Below are 19,857 nucleotides of genomic sequence, written 5' to 3' on the forward strand. Positions count from 1 at the left end.
TGTTGGGGTGGTGGCTTCCTTCGAACTCTTGAGATGTTAGTGGAGTGGCTGTCCATCCCCAGGTATGGTCTACCCTGACTTCTAGGATGTCCTGTGGGTCACTACCGGGCTGAGTTATGTGCTCTTGCTCATCCTCCTCAGATGCTGCCCTCCAAGTGCTGTGCTGGGAGGACCCCACTCTCCCACCAGCTCAGAGGCCTGGCTTATGTTTGGAGCTATTTCACACGCTTGGGCTTTGGGGGGAACTTGACTCATTAAACCTCTGTACCTGAGCACTTCATTGATGGTAGATTTTGGAATCATCTGAAAGTTCAAGCACCTGAGTGTGTGTGTTTAAAAGAACAGGAAGCTGAGAGGGGAAAATCCCTTCTTTGGCTATTTATAACCCTCCCAAGGCACCAGGAGCACAGTGACCATAACTTTTTCACCCACCAGAAAGCAGGAGCACAATGCTTTCTCATACCAGGTGTCTCCTGGCTCTTAAGTGATCCCTGTTTGGATTTTGGATCTGATGACTGTTTCAAAGTGGAGCCTCACTAGCGGTGTCTGTACTCACTGAGCTCTTTCTTCCGGTCGAGCACTTCACCTCCTTGGCTGATCTTGAGCTCCTGGAGCCTGACCAGGGTGTCAGCTTCTCCTAGCTTGCGATGCAATGGCTATGTGGCTTGGCCACTCCAGTGGATTGCAAGACCCTGACCTCTGAGAGTGTACTGCAGGCTGAGTCCTGTGAGTGCCTGCTGGGGGAGTACAAGCTTGGTCTAGCTCCTCTGCCACCTGTGTTCTTAGGGTTCTGGGGCCCTGGTTGGCACCAGCTGTCTATCTACTCACCCAGCTTTGAGAAAGCACATCTAGGCTCATGTTCCAGGGTTGGGTGAATCTTTCACCTTAAAACAAGCAAACTGGATACAACTCCCAAAGGAGCTGGAAGGCTGAGTCTAGTGCCCTATGTAGTCTTGATGCATAAAGGAAGATTTGAGCAAAAGAATGCAGCCCTTGAGAGAGGGGTGAACTTCCCTGTGGGGCCCCAAAGCCACTGGGCTTGGAGGGGCTGGTTAGAGCCAGTGGGGATGGGGAGCAGGGTCAGAGGGGAGGACTGGGATCACTGGATGGCCCAGCTTGAGCTCCTTAGCATAACCTGAGTCCTGGGAGGAGGCACTCCCAGGCTCCCAGCACTTGGAGGCAGGGCAGGGTGTCCTCAGCTGATCTAGACTGCAGCAGGAACCAGGAAACACCAGCTGCAGTGACTCAGCCCTGAAGGGAACCCCTGATTCTCCTGGCACTGAGGCAGGATGAGCTGAGTGTACAGGGACAGGGAAGGGTGATCAGAGCTCAACATTAAATGAAAATGAATCACAAAAATTATGTTTGCATCTGGTGCACACCTGTGCACACAGACATGGTCCCAGGCACACAGACTCAGGCACAGACCCACAGACACACAGAGAAACAGCCTCATGGACACATGGACACATAGACACACACCCTGGAAGGATGATCACCCCTGGGATAATACAGGCTCAGGCTCTCATCTGGATGGTCTTCTTCCTACACCAGGCTGTGGCTTGGAGGTCAAATGTCCCCTGAGCTCTTTGTCCTAGGCTTGTCCCAGCCTGGAGTACCACTGGAGGTGGCGAAACTCTGAGGAAGTGGGGCCCCGTGGGAGATGGTGAGGTCACTGCTACCTGCCCATGGAGGGGACATTGAGACCCCACCCCTTTTGTTTCTTCCCTTGTTTGGCTGCTACTAGGAGAGCAGCTTTGCTCCACCGTGCATTCCCTGCTGTGATGTGCTGTCTCCGTGCAGCACAAAAGCAAAGAAGGCAATGAGCATGGACTAACCCCTCTGAAACCTGAGCCAGACCGATCTCCCCTCCAGGGAAGTTGTTTATCTCTTTGTCGGAGAGCTGAGCAACTCATACTGTAGTCCAGTTCCTGACTGCTGAGGCTGGTGGACTTGGTTTCCTGGTGGCTCCTTTGGGAAACTGATCCCCAACCCAGGCAGGGCATCTCACCCTCATTTCCCTTCCAGTTCCTTTTGTGTTCCCAAAGGACACCTGCTGCTGGGTTTAACACAGCTCTCCAAAGTCCATGGTTCTTTGTGCGACACTAGCTCCCCACTGAGCATGGTTTGAGGTATCAGCATCAGACTGACCAGCAACATTTAGCCGGATGTGCTCTTGGGTTGGAGAGCTCTGGGAGAGTTGGCTCTGTGGGCTTTCAGAAGGACCCTGGTACTTCCCTGCAGGTTCCAGGGGCCCAGTCTCAGATACCTGTCCCCGGCCTCCACACACCTGTGGCTATAGTTTTGCATGTGTGTGTGGGGGGGGTATCCCTGCTGCCTTGTTCTAGGCTGCAGGGCCAGGGTCTCGGGATCCCCTGGGGAGACCCTTGAGGCCCATCCTGGCTGAGTGCTGAGAAAGCTCAACACGAAGACCTGTGTGGCCCTGGTGGGGGAGAGTGACATGCACTATGGCACATGCTATCTATGGCTCAGGGACAAGTCCTCTGCAGGCAGGGCCAAGGTCAGGGAGGCTATCAGAGCAGGCAGTGACTTGGAAATGGGCAGCTCCAAGCTGGATTCCGTCAGAGGTGGCTGAGAAATTCTTTGCTTAGAATCTTACCAGCTGTGCAGGGAGAAGCTTGAGAACGTGCAGCCAGTGTCTCATTGGCCACCTTCGATGGGCTGCGCTTCTTTCCTTTCTTCTTCAATTCATCACGTACAGCAAATGTGGCTGAGTTAGTTTTAGTGGTTCCTTTACATAGAAGCCCAGGGAGTTAGAGCCTAATGTCCTCTTCTTTGTATTTTAACGCCATTGATGTTCTAGAACCAACCTTTCATCTATGTTATAAAAATATTTAGAAGTCTCTCCAGCACATATATGAAAATGTACATGTGTATATGTATGTGTAAACACATACACTTAGATGTGTGTAGGTGTGCAAATGTGTGTGCAAACTCATACCTGTAGGTTTTATGTGAATGGTCACAGAACACCTGTAGCCCTCTGGGGGGGCGTGATTCTTGTTCTTATACCACCTTCAAAGAAGCACAAACAGAAACTAAGAGATTAAGGGATGTGTCCAGGGCATCCAGCTGCTCAGTGACAGGGTGGTGGTTTTAAGCCAGGCGTAGGTCTCTGAATCTGTTCACCCTTCCTGTGGGACCACAGTGGTCTCTCTGATACAGGGTCTGGGCCAGGGGATGGAGGATATGCTGTGATCATGGTGGGAGGCTCAGGGGGCAGAGGTCTTGTTGCTTCCACGGTGAACTTGATTGTGATCGATCTTTTCTGTATTTGGCATTTTCTTATGATTCGTTTAATATCAGTCTATTTTATCTTCAAGTTCACCGATTCTTTCCTGAATCTTCTCCATCCTTTCCATTCTTTCAGTTGAAAACATCCATTGTGTTTGTGTTTCTTGTTTTCTGCTTTTTGAGTTCTAATATTTCCATTTTGTTCCTTTTTATTTGCTTGATGAGAATTTCTTTTTTTAAATTTGTTTCAAGTATTTTCAGAAATGGTCTTTGAAACATGTCTGTTTAGAAATCCTGCTCCACATCTACAGGATTGAGTTATTTGGCAATTAACTTCTCACATTCCTTCTGAGATCCTCTTAGGTCTTAATTGACTTAGTTGAATCTGAGCTACATTAGCTATTATGTTTGAAGCTCTGGACATTAATTAGGTTGTGCACTTTGCCCGGTGTCCTTGATCCCATCCTGGCATGGGCAGTTGCCTGGTCACCACTGCATAGTGATGAGGTTCAGGCTCCTGGTATGGTGTCAGCTAGACTGGGAAGCCACTCATCTTGTTTGCGAAGGTGCCACTCCAGTCTTCCCATGCAGGCTTCTCAGCTTCACTGTGGGCAGCATGGGGCCCTCATCACATCTTGCAGTGTTGAAGTGGGGTCTCTGCTGGACCTCTGGTGGTGGCATGAGAGTGGGCTGTGGGCTTTCTCAGGGTTCCTGCTGGAGGGGAATAGTCATTGTCTAAAGCTTGTATGTTCTGTGAAGCTGCTCCACTCCTGCCCCCTTGGCTAGAGAGTTCCTAAAAGCTCATGTGTTGAAAGCTTGGGCCCCTGGGGGTGCCATTAGGAGGTGGTAGAAACTCTAGGGGGTGAGAACCAGCTGGAGAAAGAGGATCACTGATGGGGGGATGTTGTTGCAGGGCATAGTTTGCCCCCAGCCCCTGGCTGACACCCACCCCCTTTCTCTCTGTGTTTCCTCTTCCTGGTCACCATGAGGTAAGCAGCTTTCTCCTGCCATGATGCATTGTTTCACCTCAGGGCCAGAAACAATGAAGCCAAGTTACCATGGACTGAAGTCTCTGAAACTCTGAGCCAAAAGCAACCTTTCCTCCTCTAAGTCGATTTTCTCAGGCATTCTGTCACAGCAACAAGAAGCTATCTGACCCTGTGGCTGTTTTTATCTGTACGAATTGACATTTCTCTAGTAACAGTCTAGGACACATGAGGTAAAAAACAACCCCAAAGAACTCACCCACACCCCTTGCTGGGATAAGCTCCCCAGATGTTCTCCTCCTTCCTCTCCCTCACTGTTCCATGATGTACAGGTTTGGAGCCACATCAGAAGGAGGGTGGCATGTGTGCATAGTCCACCTCTGTGCGGCTTCTGACTTTTTGTTCTCACTGTGTTTCTTCTAAGTAGTTTATTGCTTAATGTTGGTTATAGCCTACTTGACTGCCTTCCCCTTTGTGGACCCAGCCCAGAGGGCTGGATACCCCTTCCATGTAAGGATGTGGACTTCAAAGACCCTCTCTACCCTCAAGCTGGTTCTTCTTAAAAGGTGACATGAGGGCAGGGCCCAGCACCTCAAGAGTCTTGCGTGTTCATCTTTTGGGACAGAATTTCCCCATCCATCACAGTGGTCAGGAGAATGGAGCCGGAGTCCTGGCCCCAGAGCCATGTGGATGACAGGGTCTTGAGTTAATTGTCTTCATCTGCTACTCTTTGCCACTGTCATCATCTTCTGAAGGGCCCATATGTTTTATCCACAGTTGGTGAAGAAAAGCAAATAGAGATTTTCTATTTATCAGTTTTCAGAAGCAGCAGCACCTTGTGAAAGGCCAAGCTTCACAGTGCAAGTTTTCACCTCACTTAGGTGAGGACCCAGGAAGGGGGCAATAGCCTGAGAGTTCCCTGACTCTGAACGACAGCTTAACCGGTCTGGTCCACTGCAGGGGAACTCAGTGTCTCAGTGTGCCCTGCAGGGCAAACCCTGGTTAGCTAAGAGACCACATGGAAATGGACCCAACCCTGCCTGGAGAATTATGTCTGGCTGCCATGCTGTGCAGCATGGAGATAGCCCTCCTGTGTAGACTGCCCTCCTGCAGAGTCTTCTTTCCTGTTGAACATGGACACCTACAGAGGCTGCCAAGTGTGTCTGAGGCCCAGCTAGCTTCCTTAATCTCCATGGTCTCCATTTCTCAAACAAAACTATTTCCTTGTGTGCAGAAAATAGAGTTCCTGAAGAATCTTAGAATGGTAATGTCTCAGCAGATCTCAAGGGACTGGAGATGGGCTCCCCATCCTTCTTTACAGCAGGAAAGTCTGAGGCCCAAGGTGCAGCTGTGCTGGTCCAGTGTCATGGGACTATAACATGATTGGAGCAGAAAGGGAGGCAGGAGAATTGACAAGTCAGTGCTCAACATGGAGGTGGCCCAGGTCTACACCCAGAAGAGCACAGGCCTTTGGTGCTGCATGGCTGGTCACTAAGCCAGCAGAAAAGGTAAAGTGGAGCTCTGTATTGTAGGGCAAGCCAGCCTGAGAAACGGCACAAGGAGGCCAGGGAGGGCAGAGGAGAGAGAGCCCACCCTGAAGGCAGCCTCTCTGTGCCCTCCAGGTTTCCCAAGGCCCAGCTGGGGTGACCGAGGCTGGAGCTGAGACTCTGCCAATCCTGCAGAATGCCCTCCAGCAGTGCAGCCTTCTGAAAGCCGAGAGATCATAGCACATGTACCTTTTACAAGTGTCTCAGGAAGTGAATGCTTTTTCATGGTGTTTAGCAGATTCTGATCCCATAGGCTGTTCCCAGGAAAGGGTTCCCTGGCAAAGTCATTTGGGACACATCTCACATTGTCTCAGATTCTTGGGCACATTGGCGTGTTTGAATCTCAGATATGCCTTCGATAAAGAATCTGTTTAACTTGACTTAATCTAGCTTGTCCCTAAACAGTGGGATGATGCTCTGATCACCGTACCTTGAGAACACATTTTGGATCAGTTTTTTTTTTTTTTTTTTTTTGGTACCAGGGATTGAACTCAGAACCTTGCGCTTTCGAGGCAGGCGGCAGAACCACTGAGCTAAAATCCCCGGCAAGAGAACACATTTTGGAAACACTACTTCACATGTTCATGATGACCTGGGGAGAGTATCTGGAAGCTATAAGGTATGGGGAGCAGCCTAGTGTCCCAGCCCCAGTGGGTGCATGTGCCAGGGTACGCCAGGCAGCCATCTTCCTTCCTCCTGCCAGTACCCGAGTTCTCATCAGAAACAATGGCTGGCATCAGTCAGCTGGCTTCTTGGTGCTGGAGGCCTGCTCTCTGAGAATACCCCTGCTGGTCCTAGAATCCAGATAAATGCATCTATAATTCCAGCTGTTTCTGTGGCTTGTCACAGGCATCTTTGCAGCTTAAGTGTCAGTTACACTTGACCCCGTACCTTCACTTACTTTTGTTCTGAGAAAGATGTGTCCTCACTGGGGAGCAGCTGAGGAATAACTGAGCATGAAGGAAGAAGGAGGAATCACTTTGACCTGGTGACATGTCAGAGCATGTGACACATGTGGGGAGGGGTGTACATGCTGTCTGTGTGTGCATGCTTTGGGGATGATGCAGTGGACAGACATTTCATACGCTGTCCCCAGTGCGCCACAGATTGTGCAGACATCTATGGCTCCTTTGGCTCTTGAAGAGCACGGTGGAAGGGCTGCACTGTGCTCCCACATGGCGTGGTGTGTGTGAGACTCCAGTGTGGAGGTGTGGCCTCCAGCATAAGGGCTTGGAAAGGAGGTGGGGCCCCGAGAGGAGGCCTGGCAGAAGGTGACTGGGCAGCTGGACTTCAGCCTTCTCAAAGGGACCCACGCGGCTTTTATGGGCCTGTCCCGTGTGGCGAGAGTGGCTGAGGTCCTGCGGGAGGGAAGCCGTGTTGGAACAGGTGAGGTGACCCTCAGTCTCCTCTCCCATGAACTGCACTACAAGCCGCCCTCTGCAGGCTGCCATGCACCCAGGTACCTCAGGATGGGCCCAAAAGTTCCAGTCACTGATCTTGGGCTTTCAGCCTCCAAAGTGAGTGACAAGCTTCTTCTCTTGATCTGGTTCTCAGATTCCAGTGTTCTGCTGTAGCAACACAGGCACACTGAGACAGTGTGGAGTCAATGCCCAGGCTTCTCCATACCATCACCTCCCCAAGCTCTGAGCAGGGCTGCTTCCCATCTCTCAGCTGAGCTCTGGACCATGGCTATGGGAAGAAAGGACAGTGCCTTTCATTGCTTGGACTATCTTTCCCCCATCAGGCCCTGGGATGCAGAGTCAGCAGGACAGCTACATGGAGATTCTGGCTGTGTCAGACTGCAGGTGAGGCGCACTTCGCAGTGATGAGTCATATTCAGCACCTCATTGGCATCCACTCCTACAGTGCCACACTCACTTCACCTTTGCTTCCCATTTCTTAGAGCTTCAGTGAGCACAGCAAAGCATATCTTTGTGTTTCCAGTGGCTTTCTTTACACACACCTCCTCTGTCACACACAGAATAGCATCTCAGGGTAACCATCAGAACTTCACCTACTGCAATTAGTATTCCAAAAAATGTTTGCTAATATTTGGATTGGAAATAGTATCTTGTTGTTTCAGTTTGCAGTTTTGGTTTCTGATAGGGTTGTAGGCATCCTTTCCTAGACCTCCTGAGAAAAAAGTTAGGAGGTGATGGGGCTTCTGGGAGTGCCTTCTCTCTCTGCTCTCCTGGGAATCCTCCATCTCCAGGAGGCAGGGCTGTGTGGTGGCATCCTGCCCATGAGGAAGGTGGCCTTTGGCTGTGTCTTTCAATTAATCATCATGTGAACAGCCTGGGGGGCACAGCTGTGCCAGACAGAAAAGCAGGTGCCAATTCTGACTTTCCTATATCTGCAACAGAAGGTGTAGGTCTTGGTTTTCCAAGGAGCAGCCAGAAACAGGAAAGCTATCATGGGCTCCTAGGAAGGTGCAGGACTTCCTGTTCTAGGGCAATGCCCATATCACTGTACACCCTGGGCTGCAGAAGAGCCAACTGAGGCAATGCTGGAGGACAGAGAATAGGGCTGGTTCTGCCTGCGGGTTGGGGTGACACTTAGGTGACATCAGAGCTCACTCCAAATTCCATCCTAGGCTGGGGCTTACCCTCCAGGGATCAGCCCCATAGCTAATGGGAGACACAAGCCAGGGGTTCCCGGGCTGAGACGGATCAAACCAGACAAATTGTAAATCTGCAGCCTGCCCTGTCAGCATGTATATTTTTATAGAAAGGAGCAAGTCCCTGCCGTGCTGGCCAGATAATCATCTCTGCTTTTCCTTATGTGTTCAGAGCCATGAAAGAACTCCCTGGACAGGGCCTGGCTTTAATCACCTTTGATTAACACAGAGGCTCTGAAGGGGAGGGTGCTTTCTATAAGGCATGCGGGGTCTCGAAGCACTGACACCTCAGCCCTCACCCAGTATGGGGACGTCTGCAGCAGAGCCCTGGTGGAGAGTTGCCGTGGGGGAGTTACCTGCATGCTGCTGGCTCATTTCTCAAAGAAGGTTTTTGGCTTTTTGTTATGATATTTTTCATTCTTGAAAAATTGCAGGCCACGCAAAGCCAGCGCCTCCTGGGTTCTGGGCTTGGACTCGTTCAGAAGGCAGGCTTTTAGGAGAGACTGAGAGAAGCCAGAGGGTGTCTTGGGAATGGCTCCAGAGAAGGTAAAGAGGCTGGACAGATGGAGCGTGGAAGACAGGAAAAGGGCTTCGGGGGACATCACAGGGACCCGGGGAGGCTCACTTTCTGCCAAGTTAGGACATAAATAGTGTGCTCCTGCCCGGAAAGGTCATTAAGCCCCTGAGTGTTACCAGGGATGTGGGCACGGAGGGCATGCAGGGGAGATTCGAGGCCTCAGAGATCCTGCAGGTTTGCACTGCCAGGTCCTCCACCAGCTCCAGCAGACACAGTATCAGCCACCTTTACAACAAGTGGTTGCTGCTGTTTGATTTCTGGCACTGGGGCTCAGGGACAGGAAGAGGTGAGAACAGAGGGCAAATGCCTGTGACATTCATCTTTCAAGGCCCTAACGTGGGGGACAGACTGTGTTGGGGGACCTGAGTGACTACTGGATGGGATAGGTCCATGGAGCAGTGCCTGAAAAGGACCCCTGCATCTACTCCCCCGGTCCCGAAGCTCAAGCAGGATGGGGCTGAGTGAGGCAGTCCCAGGACAGAGAGCAGCCACTGCCCCGTTCCTCCTGGCGGGGGACCTGATGCTCCTCAGAGGTCCTGGCCAGGGACCTCGGCTCTCCAGTTACTCTCCAGGCTCCCTCAGTGTGCACACAGGAGGCGCAGAGACCACACCCAACAGGTGCCCAAGTCCAGCTCACAAAGCCCCAGCTTATTCTCCTGGATACTTTAAACCCTCTCTAAGGTTACTTGCAACTCCTAATGCAATGCACACACAGGGAAAACCCTTTCCTCAGTGCACTGTTTAGGATATTTGAATAGCAAGCAAATGGCCTGTACATGGTCCAGTACAGACCCAATTGATCTTCTGGATATTTCTGACCCACAGTTGGTTGAGTCCACAAACGTGGAACCCAAGGATGTGGAGGGCCAATGTGTACACTGGTTACCATGGTGATGGACATCCTGCAGTACGCCGCCCCCAAAGACGCTCAGGAAGTCACCCCACATCTGCACTTCCCCAGAACACAGAGCTAAGCCTGCTGGAGGAGGAAAAGGAGAGGGGAGCCCCCAGGGGACTCCAGGGCCAGCTGTGTCCACATAGGGTGCAGACAGGGAGGACTAGGGGAGCATGCTCCAAGGGAGGGTCCTCTAGCCCTCAGGGGACCAAGGCCCAGCTGTGTCCATGCAGGATGTAGTCTTGTTAGGGTCACAGGTTGTCTCCAGAGTGTCAATTCAGAAAGAGAGGTAAGTGGAGGAGAGGAGACCAGCCCAGAGGCTGTTTCCCTGGGTGTGTTCTTAGGGCTGAGCTGCTCCCTACGGTGTCCTTCCATAAACCAGCTTCCTACTCAATCCTATTTCTTAGCAGGAAAAAGATAGGAGCGAGTGGGGAGACAGAGGAAGGACATGTGGGCTGTTTTCTGTGGGAACAGGAAACCTGCTGGAGGAGTTTGGGAGGCTTGGGGCGGCATCTGGTTGTGGCTCAGGGAGAGGACTGAGTGGATGGAAGCATCCAGTCAGAGGAAGAGGCTGAGTCTCAGGGAGAAAGGACAAGGACAAAGCGCTGCTTCTGAGAAGGTTCAGGAAGGGCTTCCAGCAGGAGGGGTTGCTGATCCCGGGGTCTCAGGATGGGTAGAGGCTGGAAAAGCCCCTGTCACAGAAGAGGATGGCAGGGGCCAACCTTCAGGAGCAAGGGGACAGGGGGACTTGGAGGTGGGCACATAGCGTACACAGGCCAATCATAATCCTGGAAGCCACAGTCCCCAGAACCATAACCAGGGGTTTAGACCCCCAAATCCCTGGGGTCTAAAGTCCTAAAAATCACAACCCCAGAAGATGGGAATCCTGGATGCTGACATCAGAAAGCTGCAAGCCATAATCCCATGGGGAAGGAACGGCTCTAAGGGCAGGAACTGTGTTCTGTGGGCAGACGCATCAGGCTTTTTCCGAGGCGCCAGGATACTGTGTGACGTCAGCCTGAGTTTTCCTGTGCCTGTGCTTAGAGAGCGGTTGTGAGCTGCACATTTTGAAAGTGTTTGCTGTCCACTTGGAAGCCTGCTCATTACTCAGCTGGCCTCACACGCAAAGCCCTCAGGGATGCCCCCAAGTCCTGCTTTCCTGGTCTCTGGTCGTCGCTCTGCCCACGTGACGTTCCGTCCTGTGCACAGCGGAACATGGCCCCTGGTCCGGGAAATCCAGCTGTTTACCTCTCCCTCGCAGCCTGTCTCTCCTACGGGTCAGAGGATTCCAGGAGCTCAAGTTCGAGATTTGAGACCTTAGGGATGTTGATCTTTGGGATTTCAGTTTTGGGGATTCTGAATTCAGGGCTGCATGTGGGGACTGAGGTCCAGCTGGGTTTACAGAACAGTGAGGGGAGACCCCAAGCCCTGCTTGCTTGGACAGCAACCTGACCTGCTCCCCACTCTGAGCCCTGGGGACTTTGCAAAAGGAATTGGCCACAGCTCTGGGGCTTTTCTTGGTGGCAGACGCCATGCCCAGGATGCCCCAGTGTGCATGGATTCAGAATGATCAGCCATGGTGTGTCATGGCATGAGGTACAGAGAGGCCTGGTGTCTCCATGCATCTTCTTTGCCTGCCCTGGTTTCCTGGACACCATGAAAGCCACCTCTAGACACAGCCTTTGTCTTCCAAGCCTGGTACCCCTCAGGGTCCTTCCTGTTTGGGGCCAGTGGCTGTGTCCACGCTCTCAGTACTTCCTAAGATTTTCTTCTACTTTTTCTTCCTGGTCACATGGGGTGTGGGGACTGGAACCAGAGACCCCGACTCATACTGCTCCACCCTGGACTGTATGGTCAGGAGATGGCTCAGCCCATTCAAGTTGATTAGGCAATTTTGAGAAAAAGAATGTTGATTTGGAGACATTTTGAAAAAATATAAAAGGAGTGGGAACAGGAAAGGGGCTAGTGACAGGGCTGATGTTGGCAATGGTGATGTGGTGAGGATGGGCCCAGTGGTGTCAGAGGCCAAGTGGCCTCTGGTAAGCTGGGCCCCACCACCTTGGCATGTGACCTTATCTGGACATGGGGCCTTTACAGAGCAACTCAGTCAAAATGAGATCCATGGGGTGTGCTCTAATGCCAAAGTCCTTGGATCCATATCATAAAGGGAGATACAGCAGGAGGAGCCAACTCAAGGGCTCCTTGTTCTACACTTTCTGTGGGGATGGGGGTAGGATATTCCTGTCCACGGTCTGCACAGCAAGGACCTGCCTGGTCTGGGAGAGGCCAAGCAGCCTTGGCCCTATGTGAGGGCAGGTGAGGTCTGTGGCTGTGCCAGATGCAGGAGCTTCAGGTCCCCACACAATGCTGTCATCCTTGCCAATGGGTCTTTGAGGGAAGTCAGTGGCATCTGACTGAATTAAAAGTGGGATGTGGCTGGGCAGTTGCCCCAGGCCCCCTGGGTACTGTGCGGTGCCAGGCAGGTCTGGCAGGTTCCTGTACATGTGATTGTCACACAGCACCCGAGACCTCTGGGTGCAGCTATGGCTGGGGATGTGGAGGACCCAAGGGAGCCCAACCTGACAGAAGAGGCCTGGGCTATCATGTGAGTCTGACTTCAGGCTGCACTGGGGACTGCTTTCCCTCCTCCAACACAATGTCACTGAGATAATCAGTGTCTGGCACCACACAGGAAGGTTCAGGGAGGCTCCACCTGTGGAAACTGGGCAGTGGGGACTGGTCAAGGGGCACAGGGTCAGTGAACGACAGGGGAACTCAAGACTAGAGAGACAGCACTTCTGGCTCTCTCCCTGCCAGGATGACCACAGGTGAGGGTGGTATGATGTGACCTGCTGTCACCAACTCCAGCCTCCGAGAGGCTGAGGCTGTGACCCTGTCTGGGGTGTGGAAACTCCTTCCCTGGCTAAGTGGGACTTTGTGCAGGAATCTGAGGGTGCTGTTCCCATGGGCTGCAGGCAGGGTGGGGACGGGTGGCAGGCAATGCTGGTGGACAGTACACAGGAGGCAGGGCCTCAGCTCCTAGAGAGGCTCTCTTCCCCTTTCCCTGGCAAGTGACACTGGGGCTTCGGTGCAGGGACAGGAGCACTTGCCTTGGCCCAGAGGATGAAGTTCTGAATCTGCAGGGACCTGAGAACATGAGAGTCCACCATGCTCAGGGCAGGCAGGAGGACAGAGGATCCGTGAAGCCAGAGACAGCATCCATGTTCAATGCCACACTGCTCCAAAGGTGCACACAGTTGCATTCCACGGGGAGTCGCCCTTACTCTGCAGTACTGGGGCTTCCCTGCGTGTAGAATAGGCAGGGAGACAGCTGAGTGCAGCTCTGGTCTGTGAGAAGAACCAGATGCCCACGACTAATCTACCCTGGATAATTACATAGTTCCAGAAGCCTCTTCATTTGACGGGTTTGTTTTTTGTGAAGTGTGATGAACCTGATCTGCCCTATGTTTCCAGTTGGGCCTGGAGAGGAGCAGGGGGTTTCTGACTGAGGCTGAGAGGAAGGAGGGCAGCTGTCCTCAGGGAGCTTCTTGCATATCTGCTGCGGCCACGTTCACCTCCCTGCCACAAGGCAGTCTCAGTGGACCCACCGTGCCGCAGAGCTCAGGAACCATTCTGTACACGAGACCCTCCCCAACAAAAATGCAATCATTTCTGATCCAGGAACCAAAGTCTCAGCTTTGTCCTTGATGACCCCTCAGCTGGTGTCACTAATCTCCGAATGCCAAGGACAGCCAGAAGTTGGCCCAGGGCTCCTGTCAGAATAACAAGTGAGAATTAAGCAAAGTGTCTCAGGGGGCGGCATTTGTAAGGAGTAAATCATTGTGCAAATTGAGGTGGTAAAGCTATCCTTCTATTTTTCTCCCCTTGGACAGGAAACAAGTCTGTTAAGAGCCCCAGAAAGTGGAAATGGAGAATCACAAGATTCACAAGATGAGAATCACCTTTGCACAGGACAAGGGGAGATCATAGCGACTCCTCAGACCCAAAGCAGGCTGACAAGGAGGTAAAGCGGCTTTGCTTTTTTGTGGGACCCAAGTATGCTCAGTGAGTGAGCTGATTATTTTCTGCTGATTAGAGTGGAAAAAGAAATGGCATTTATTTGTGGAAACAAACTTGCAGAAGCAGAGGTGAGCGGGATTCTTCAGTGAGTGGGTCATTGATGCTGGCCTCAAGGCTTTCGGCCCGTCCTCGGTGACTCCCAGCTACAGGCAAGACCCAGCAGCAGAAGAACCCTGGGAACAGACTGTGTCCCCAGACCCTGGCTGCCTCCAGGGATGTTCTTTCTAATGCACCCAGAACACAAATCACATGGCTTCACCGTGACAGTTATAAATTTCATCCACCATGGAGAGTTGGAGGCAGGCGATTTGTTGGGTCCAAGTCAAAGGTTACAAAAGAATTCTTCAGATTTGGGTGATTTCCACACCTATTAGGTAAGTTTAAACATATCCTTTTGCTTCTAAGGAAAACAGCTTGTAAAATACTTGGGAGCTCTGGGGACATCAAACAGCTCTTCGAGGAGTGCATTTTAATGGCTTGCTTGTAAAAGATTCAGTAAAAGAAGCAGAAACATATGGTTTAAATTTTTTTAAATAATACGAGGTATTTTGTAGACATCCTTTTTTTTTCTTTTTTCCTGAGGGTCTCAACACATCTTTGAGTGCTTATCCTAAAAATACTCACAATATCCCTTCCACACAGACCCAGCGCAGGAGACTGCCAGGCTGCAGCCTCTCCTTGCTGTTCGACCTAGAGATTCCGGCCTTGCAGGTTTGGGTTCCTTGAGAAGTATGGGGGAAGGGGGATGGGACATCAGCTGGGAACTGAGGAATTAGGGTGCAGAGGCAGCGAGTCCACGAGTTCAGGGCTCCAAAGCTTACAGATCTGAGTAAGTTGCACTAATGCTTAATTGAGTACTGAAAATTGAAGATGGGAGGCTGCTGGAGGGAGCAGCTCAAAGATGGCAACCCCCTTGCTGACTCAAGGCATTCAGACTCAGCGAGAGCAACACTTGTCACCCAAGACACATGTATGTGTTGGACATGGGCAGGGGAGAGGCTTCTGGAAAGTCCCATGGGTGGGAAGAGGCGAGGACCCACAGCGGTGACCACCAGGAGTGCTGAGATCGGATCAGGACAGGGCCTGTAGGGTGAGATTTCTTCACTTTGAGCTGGGCAGTGATGCCTGCCTGGCTATGTTGGGAGGATGGGAGGCAGGGACCATGTTGGTTACTACACAGCACTCAGTTTCTCCAGTCTTAGACTTTAATTTAACAAATACTCACTGGATGCTAAGTAAAGATTTGCCAGTTGCCTGGTTCTGGGGACACCATCTCTTCTCCACAACTCGGAGCCTTGTGGGAGGGGCATCATTGCTGAAAAGGCCATGTGAGCCATCTAGAGTGCATCCCTGAGGGGCTGGAGAGGCCCCAGGGTGCACCTCAAGAGGAACTGCCCCAGAAGGGAGGGACCAGGGAAGACTCCCTGCCTCCCTCTCAGCCTCTCTCCTCACCCAGCCCTTCCTTGGGTCTCTAAAGGAAAAGTGATATTGTCTTACTTCCCTTCCTCATCACTAGAATAAAATACCTAAATCCACAACTAAAAGGAGGAGAGGTTTATTTTAGCTCACGTTTCAGTCCATGGCTGGCTGGCTCCAAGGCAGGATGGTACAAGAGTCTGGCAGAGGAAAGTTGCTCATCTCATGGTAGACAGGAAGCAGAGAGAGAGGGTAGGAGCCCAGGAGAAGATAAAGCCTTCCAGGTTACACCCTCAGTGATCTCCTTCCATCCAGGCCCCTCCTCCTAATTGCAAGTCAGCTGTCAGCCCCATGATCTGGCCACTTTCCACAAGTCCCGCTGTAGTTGCACAAGGCTTGGGAGGCATCTTGATCTAAAGCCAGCAGATGTCCTTCTGCTCATGTTCTGGAGGCAGGGCACCCGGGCATCCACAAAGTCATGACTCATGTGCCAGGGGACTGGTGTAGGACAGAGCTGGCGGCTGTCTTTGTCGTTTAGAAATCAATCAGGTCAGCCAGGGAAGAGGATCTGAAACATGCATAGAGGCTGTGGGAACTGAAGAGAAGGCCAATGTGAGGGTTAGGGTGGAGTGAGATGTCACTGAGGAGTGGGTGGAAGAGCTATCCTGGGGGCTGACCTGGGAGTCCCCTGTGGACTTCTGAATGTCTACACAGGGCAAGGCAAAGTGACCGCATCATGGCCTCAGAGACAAGAAGGTGGTGGTCATTAGTGGAATGCCAGGCTAGGGCTAGGTGGCAGAGGTGGCAGGGTCTCCGGGTCAGAGTCACAGCAGGGACCAGGGCTCCCACAGGTAAGAGGGAGGCCAGACAAGGAGGCGTCACCGAGGAGATGCCATCTTGTGCACCCACATTTTTTTCTGGGTTTTAATGTCTTCCTTTTTTAATTTGTATTTTTATTAGCACGCATTCGAGGTACGTAATGATTATGGGCGTGGTGGGGAGTTGCTATGTATACATAAAACATCTTCATTCTTTGCTTCTCCCCTTCCCTCTCCCCCTCCTCCACCATCTCTTGGTCTCTTTCCCATTTACAAAAGTTCTGTGTCCCTGTTTCCTATGATCCACCTTTTATTTTGCTCTTTATTTATGCTTTGGAGAAAACATGCAGTAGTTAAGTTTGTGCTCCCAGCAGTCTGACCCTCTCTGAGCCTCTGTCACCATCTGCACAGGGCTCAGTGACACACACAAAGGTGTGGGAGGATGAGGAGTCGATGTGCTGAGTGCTTACATGGTGCTTGGTGGGCAGTAAGTACCACAGAGCAATAACTGATCTCACTCCAGTAATTCTTATTCTTATTCTTCTTCTCAATACCTTGTCTGTAGGGCCATCAAGTGGTCCAGATGTTCTAAAAATCTCTGTCGATATGTACAATATGTGCAGATATCAAGATGTGTGTGGAATGCAGCTTCTTTCTCTCTTCTATCATTTTATTGAAAATTATTAACCGGAGTACACGAGTTGTGTGCAAAGGTACTCACCACCATGTTTTCACCGTGGCCAAGTATTTGCAAAAGGGTTAAATTTTTCATAAGAGAATCGACATGCTAGTCACCACCTGTCACTGTGACAAACGATTAGGCATCCCCTGAAATAAGTGAAGAATGACGTGTACCCAAATGTCAATGTCTCTCTGCATCTTCATTTCTACTGACATGTACATGACACTCATTTCTTGGACATCTAAATCATGAGTGAAATTTAGAAAACACACAATGATATTCATTTTTATTTTGGTGCTTCCATGGTGAATTAAATTTCTATATTTCTCATTTATTGTCTGACTCCTCAACAATGAGTTCATCTGCAATGAAAATGGCTTTATTTTTTCTAATTAGAAGTGTAAAGAATATTCTCAAATCTCAAACAATCGAAGCACTCAGATTAAGGGAAATCACCTACAGTTTCAGTAGGCTCTTAGTGGGATTTCATGTTTCTAGTTTAACTTCACTGTTCTTGTACTATGCAGAACATAAAGTTATAGAGGCAAATTTACACTTGTGCCTGTAGGATACAAGGGGCAGGGTCTGCTGTTTTTATTTGTTTCGGTTATCAAAGCATCATAGACATCATTCCCATCATTCTCATTCAGTAACATAGCTGTGACTTCCTGTGCAGAGATGGTTAGACTTCACGTCGTAGGGATAGTTCAGGTTACTCCCCATCAAGAGCACACTGATATGTCCTTCACTAGCAGAGGTCAAGGGTGAGCTCAACATATGTACATTGCATTTAGCTGTTGGAGCTGCTGTCTGTTGGGTCCTGGTTGACACCCAGTCCTAAGCCTAGCAGGAAGGAGCAGAGACTCTTCTGAGAAGTAAAAATGTCATTAATTCCAAGGATGAGCCTTCAAGCATCCTAACTATAAATAATTGGGTTTTTCTCCTGACCCCATTCTAGTTACTTGTACAGTATTTTTTCTTTCTCCCAAACCTCCAAGCAGGAAATAGCCTCAGTCACAACGATACACAGGAGCAGCTGGGCAATGTGCTCCAGCCCTGGCCAGGCACTGCCAGTGACCCGCGCAGGGAGCTCAGGGGACACCTGGGCCGGGAGCACCTTTGCCCTCAGGACCTCACCGGCTGCCACTGTCTCCAGGGTGCAGAATTCCACTTTGCTATCCTCTCCCTGTGAGTGGGACTGGTACCCTGGCTACCGCTCCAGCCAGAGGCTGGTGCACAGCCTACTTTCCCAGCACCAGTCCCAGTGCAGAGGAGGTGAACTGCTCCCAGTGCCCAGAAGGACTCCCGGCCGCCATAGCACCACTCCCAGAGCAGAGGAGGTGAGCAACATGGGCACCAGCAGCAACCCCCACCCCCATGTAAGGAAGCCACAAAACCAGACTTCCAGATCACCTACAGCAACCCCAAAGGGAAATGAGATGAAACAATCTGATACTCAACAACCTGGACTCTCTGAACTGGCAACAAAAGAGGATCTGGAAAAAATGAAATCAGAAATAATTTCTTAGATAACAGCAGAGATTGTGCCCATAGTGCAGGACATGATTAATTAATCTAGAGAGGACACAGATTAAAAAAAATAGAGGAGCTGAGGAACATGAAGGAATCACAACATAGGAAACAAATGGAATCCATAAAACAGATGCAAACAGATTTCCAGGAGATTAAAAACTCCACTGAGGGCTGGGGATTTAGCTCAGTGGTTTCTCTGCCTGCTGTGCAAGCACAAGGACCAGAGTTCGATCCATGGTACAAAAAAGAAAAAAAAAGAAAGAAAGAAAAAGAAAAAACTCCATTGAAAGCTTATGCAGCAGAATGAGCCAATGTGAGGACAGAATTTCAAATATAGAAGATAAGATTGCAATTAGTGACCAGGAAAAGAAAAATTTCTTTAAAATTGTAAGGAACCATGAGAAATCAATCCAGGAGCTGCTAGATTATGCAAAGAAGAATAACATAAGACTGATTGGAGTCAATGAAGAAACAGGAGAGAGTGCAGATGACACAAAAAAATTGTTCACAGAAGTGATAGCAGAAAACTTCCCAAGGAGGGGAAAAGAACTCGACATACAGATAAGGGAGACATATAGGACTCCAACTATCCTTGATCAAAAAATAATCTACACATAGGCAAATAATAGGATTCTAGAAAGCCAACAGAAGCACAAAATTCTACAAGCAGTTAGAGAAAAGAAACAAATTACAGACAAAGGAAAGCCCATCAGAATCAAAGCAGACTTCTCAATTCAAACCCTCAAAGCAAGAAGAGCTTGGAGTGATGTATTTCAAGCCCTAAAGGAAGACAGCCTCCAACCCAGATTGATGTACCCTGCAAAACTATCTTTCAAAATAAATGGAGAAATAAGATACTTTCATGACAAAGAGCACCTTAGGAACTTCATGAATACCAAACCGGCACTCCAAAAAATTTTAGACAATATCCTAGGAAAAGACAACAAGGATCACAACCCCAGGAAGCCAGAATTAATCTGTTGGGAGCAAAAAGAAATTAAATGGAAAGGGGGAGAATCCAACAAAAAGAAAAAGTCATGACAAGGATAAGTCTATGTATCAGCTATAACCATCAATGTTAATGGTCTCAGTTCACCATTCAAAAGAAATAGACTGGCAGAATGGGTCAAGAAGCAAGAACTAACAATATGCTGCATACAAGAAACACACTTAATACAAAAAGAAACTCATAGACTGAAAGTTAAAGGGTGGAAAACAATACTCCAAGTGACAGGAACCTGAAAAAGAAGCAGGAGTAGCTATCCTCTTTGCAGATCAAGTGGATTTCAAACTAAAATCTGAAACACTTCCGGTCCCAAGAATTTCAGATAAGGGATAGTCAACTTGTACATACAAATCTATTGTGAACATGTGTTTTCATTCCTCTTAAGTAAAAATTTAAGAACAGAACTGTTGGTTCTTAACAGTAATACAAGTAATTTCTATATTGT

At 50.0% G+C, this 19,857-nt stretch overlaps 1 long non-coding RNA gene across 5 annotated transcripts in view; it reads left to right on the forward strand.

Annotated features, from left to right (window-relative positions):
• LOC110347378 (uncharacterized) overlaps window positions 1–19,857 on the forward strand; it is a 114,147-nt gene that overhangs the window by 55,016 nt on the left and 39,274 nt on the right. For 4 of the 5 annotated variants that reach the window (XR_015451126.1, XR_015451123.1, XR_015451124.1 and 1 more), the window contains exons 4-6: window positions 6,271–6,407; window positions 7,343–7,593; window positions 13,771–14,331. This is a non-coding gene — a long non-coding RNA (uncharacterized LOC110347378). The remainder of the gene's footprint in view (window positions 1–6,270; window positions 6,408–7,342; window positions 7,594–13,770; window positions 14,332–19,857) is intronic. The other variant, XR_015451127.1, reaches the window with a different exon arrangement.

Source organism: Heterocephalus glaber, unplaced genomic scaffold (genome assembly GCF_053883595.1).
Source record: "Heterocephalus glaber isolate CG9 unplaced genomic scaffold, H.glaber_assembly_v1.0 deba00001195, whole genome shotgun sequence".
Lineage (NCBI taxonomy): Eukaryota > Metazoa > Chordata > Mammalia > Rodentia > Bathyergidae > Heterocephalus > Heterocephalus glaber.